General features: G+C 41.1%; 1 long non-coding RNA gene across 1 annotated transcript; it reads right to left on the reverse strand.

Annotated features, from left to right (window-relative positions):
• Positions 1–4,455: 4,455 nt before the first annotated feature.
• LOC119766612 lies at positions 4,456–4,795 on the reverse strand. The gene is made up of 3 exons (XR_005277010.1): positions 4,690–4,795; positions 4,553–4,624; positions 4,456–4,500 (listed from the first exon to the last, which is right to left on the reverse strand). It is a non-coding gene; the product is annotated as an uncharacterized LOC119766612 (long non-coding RNA).
• Positions 4,796–5,020: the final 225 nt, after the last annotated feature.

The following is a 5,020-nucleotide window of genomic DNA, read 5'->3' on the forward strand; positions in this document are numbered from 1 at the left end:
TGTGTTTTTGATGAAGAGAACATACAAGTGTTTTGATTCCCCAAACAGACCGAAAGCCAAAACCTAACCTTAAAATTTATTGATACGGTCGAATAAACAGCAGGTATAATTAATCAGATCAGAAATTATGATATCACAATTATTTCTGATAATATTAATTTTTGATGCAACTGGGAATGGGATGTACTGTACTAGGGGAGACATGGGTCAAGGAGGGCAACCAGGAGATGTACAACTTAGCGGGCTACAAAAGCATATTTTCTTGTCGAGCAAGGTCAAACGGTGGATTAGTTGTATATGTCCGCAGTAATATCAACGCGAAAATCGTCGACATTCAATCGCATAACGGTTTTCACTTGATTCACCTTCTGCTGTCTCTGGGAAAGATGAAATTAAACTTGATTGCAGTATATCGCCCACCTGGATTTCCTTCTGGCGACTTTCTGGACAAATTGGAAGCAAAACTAGGAGTCTTGCAATCTGACCAAGAGGTTATCCTTCTGGGAGATACCAACGTTCCGTGCAACGTGGAGGCAAACAGTACTGTGCAGGAGTACGTTCGGTTGTTATCTTCGTTCAATCTGCAAGTCACAAACAACATTACCACTAGACCAGCCAGCCAAAACCTTCTTGATCACGTGGTTTGTTCTACGGGCATCCCAGGAAGGATAACAAATGAAACGGTTGAGACAGAATTGAGTGATCATTCAATGATCCTGACATCCCTGGAAATGAAAGTGGAAAAGGTGGCTAAAACATTAACCACAGACATAGTAAATCACGAGTTGCTGGATGAATTGTTTGCTCGTTCGATTACGCAATTTCCGGGGGAGGTCAGTGCTGCGGAGCGTCTCCTGTTTGCAATCAACCAATACAAGGAAGCCTTAGAGGCCGCTACAAGGACTGTGACTGTAAAAGCGAAGGTGAAGGGAAACTGTCCATGGATGACTTTGGAGCTGTGGCAGATGATCAAAATCAAGGAGCAAGTCTTGAAAAGCAGTAAACAACACCCTAGCAATGCACACCTCCGAGAACTTGTTAAACACACTTCGCAACTGCTGAGCAAGAGAAAAGCCCAGAGCAAAAGGAATTACTATTACAACCTAATTACTACATCTACGCCGACGAACTCGTGGAAGCTGATCAACGAAGTCCTTGGAAGATCAAAGAAGAAGGATTCGGAAATACTTGTAAGGGACCAATCTGGAGTATTGAAAGACAACATACAAGCTGCAAACACGTTGAACAAGCACTTCTGTGAAGTCGGAGAAAACCTGGCCTCATTAATCCCAAGTGACAGAAACGTGAACCACTTCCGCACCCTCACCCGCCATGACCTGACCATTTATATGAGACCTGCAACACCCCAAGAAGTCATCGTTCTGATTGGCCAATTGAACCCGAAAAAGTCACCTGGACCGGACAGGATACCAGCTTCATTCATCAAAAAGCATCATCTGTTGTTCGCTGAACTCCTCAAAGATGCCTTCAACGAGATGATTGAGATAGGAGTTTACCCGGACTTCCTGAAAGAAGCTCGAGTGGTTCCCATTTTTAAATCTGGTGACCCAACGGACGTGAACAACTACAGACCTATTTCAACTCTATCCATGGTTAACAAACTGTTGGAGCAAATGGTTGCAGCGCGCTTAAGTAGCTTTCTGGATACCCACAAACATCTATACAACCAGCAATATGGATTTAGAAAAGGCTCCAGTACACTAACAGCCACCTGCGAGCTACTCAAGGACATCTACGACAGCTTGGACGAGAGAAAATTTTGTGGTGCACTGTTTCTGGATCTCCAAAAGGCGTTTGACACGATTAACCACGAGCTGTTATTACAAAAACTAGAATTCTATGGAATTCGCGGAAAAGCAAACAGTCTTCTTAGGAGTTACCTGACGAACCGAATGCAGCACGTGAGTGTCAATGGCACAAGAAGCGAATCTCGACGTATATCGACCGGAGTTCCGCAGGGGAGCAATCTCGGCCCATTGTTGTTTTTGGTGTTTATCAACGACCTGTCTCGCTTACAGTTGACTGGAAAATACGTCTCTTCGCTGATGACACGCTCCTACTTTATAGTAGTCGAGACTGTCGCACCATAAGGAACAACATGCTGGAAGACCTGACCATACTTAACCAGTACTTTGCATCGAACCTGCTGTCGTTGAACGTAAGCAAAACAAAATTTGTTATGTTCCATACATGTCAACGAAGAGTTCCAGAGCTGAGTCCCATAAGGTTTGGGAACCAAGTGGTCGAGCGAGTCTCCCACTTCAAGTACCTTGGACTTGTCTTGGACGAAACCTTGTCATGGGAAGCGCACATCCAGCACTTAAAACGTTGTATAGCGCCAATCTGCGGAGTCATCAGGAAACTAGCCTCTTTTATACCATCTGATTGGTTGTTGAAATTGTACTTCGCCCTTGTACAATCTAGATTGCAGTATCTCGCACTGAACTGGGGTACAGCTGCCGCTTTCAGACTACGTGAACTCCAGACACTGCAAAACCGTTGCCTGAAGTCAATTCTTGCAAAACCCTACCTCTACCCAACACGCCAACTCTATATTGACGCTCCGGAAACTGTCCTTCCGGTTCGGGGACTACACATGCAGCAAACACTAGTTCACATGTGGAACATGTTGAAGGATGATGCCACCCACCACAATTTGGAGTTCGAAATAATTAACTCTATGACAAGACAAAACGGGGATATTCGGATTCCCCGGTCCAACACAGAACTCTGCAAGAACCGGGTTACCTACGTTGGAAGCAAATTGTTCAACGAACTCCCCAATGACCTGAAGGAACTAAACTCCAAAGTAGTATTCAAAAAGAACTTACGCCGACATATAAAAAACAATCTACTGAACGCTTTGTCCTGATCCTCCACTAACCAATATGAAAAAAATCTGCTCTTGTCGTTTCCGCCGCCACCGACCGCCCGCCGCCCACCACCAACCGCCCACCGCCAACCGCCCACCGCCAACCGCCCACCGCCAACCGCCGATCGCCACCGCCCACTGCCAACCACCCATCGCCCACCGCCCACCACCAGCCGTTACCCTACACTGCCCATCACACACACTTTCGTCTGAACACCACCAAATTGAAATTCCACACACTATTTATTAACGTTTGAACGCCAAGATTAGCACTCTCTTAAAAGAGCAAACTTTGCTCACTGAGATGTGCAAATAATGTAAATGTTAAATGTATTTTTTTTTTTTTGAAAAGATAGTAGGTTTTATGCCCTAGTGCTTTTGTCCTACCAAAAAAAAAATACTGCAGAAAAAAATATAACTGCAAATAAAGAAAAGAACTATCGAGCCTAACCTCAAAACCTTGAAGTAGGTGAAAAATTCCAGTATAGTAGTAAGCTGTGAAATTGCGTAATTCGATCTTTTCAAAAAAAAAAAAAAAAAAAATGTATTAAATTACTAAAATTTGGTAAGCTTTTAACAGATTGATTTCATCAAAACAATAATTATCTCCAAATTAAAATTGAGATTTTTTTACGTTTTTGTTTACCATGATCAAATGAGATGAAAATCAAATTTGTGCAAAAAGAATTAATTCAATTGGTTGAATACCTAGTACTAAAGAAATTACAATTTGAAGTAAAAGAATTATGGAGCACTGGTGCAACTACAGGTGTTAGAGGGTTAAATGTGATAAAATAGAAGACTTTTTGTGGAATGATGTTAATTTATCGTATAATGCGAACGTGAATGCGAATGATGTTAATTTATCGAATAATTTAAATTATGTTGCATAATAATAAAAAAAAATCATTGAAGAATTACTTTCTATTGTTTGTTTTAAAAAAATACAAAAATATATTCAAAGCTTGCTTCAAATATTTGAAAACATTGGGTTGTTTGGAGTAAAACCAACACTAAAAAGCTGAACCATTTGTTCAAGAGCTGAAACCAGTATTTGTCATGAAAAACATATTTAATTTCTGAATTTTTTGCCTTCCTCACTGAGGTAAGGCTATAATCCTGCTCTAAAAATGAACTTTTTATTAAAAGCTCAAAGACCCACCTTCATGTATACATATCGACTCAGAATCGAAAACTGAACAAATGTCTGTGTGTGTGTATGTGTGTGTGTATGTGTGTGTGTATGTATGTATGTGACCAAAATTCTCACTGAGTTTTCTCAGCACTGGCTGAACCGATTTTGACCAAACCAGTTGCATTCGACTTGGTTTAGGGTCCCATACATCGCTATTGAATTGTTTGAAGTTTCGATAACTAGTTCAAAAGTAATGTATAAAAATGTGTTTTCACATAAATCCGATTCTCATTTATATGCATGTAAACGATGTCCAGATCCATCATCCGACCCATCGTTGGTTAGGTATTTGAAAGACCTTTCCAACGAGTCCACAACATTGAAGATCTGGCAACCCTGTTGTTGAGACGTATTTCGGGCTCTTTTCAGCAAATAACACACCGTTGATTTGTAGGGTAAGTATTGCTAAAAGCTATAATAATTTAATTAGAATTCAGTACAATTTTCATTTAGTTTTCACTTACATCGGTCACCCTAGTTTTGACTCTGAATAAAACTATCTCCCAAAGAGAACAAATGCCGGGACTTGCGAGCAACTATAAGGTAAGTTTTTATATTAACTAATTGCATTTTTTATCTAATTCACTCCTTTTTTACTCACGGACAGATAACCTCAAAATGGACCACTAAAACGAGCGGCTGATGTGGAGAGTAATTTTCCCCTGTGGGCCTCCTATTTGTAGTTAGTTTTAGGATTAGTTTCAGGATTTCAAATAGTTCTCTCCGACTTACTTCCAACCTCTTTCCACCGATTAATGCACAAACTCCTTAATTTGCCACCAATTAACGCACAAACTGGCTTCACATTCACAACCTGATCGCGCAACTACTTGTTTGTAAACAAACTTCTCCTCTCGTCCTTCTGTTCTACGTTTCTTCGTACATCTGCACCGCAGCTAACTTCGCTACGTTTGCCAACCGGCCGGGGGACC

The sequence above is a fragment of the Culex quinquefasciatus genome, chromosome 2 (assembly GCF_015732765.1).
Source record: "Culex quinquefasciatus strain JHB chromosome 2, VPISU_Cqui_1.0_pri_paternal, whole genome shotgun sequence".
In the NCBI taxonomy this organism is placed as follows: Eukaryota; Metazoa; Arthropoda; class Insecta; order Diptera; family Culicidae; genus Culex; species Culex quinquefasciatus.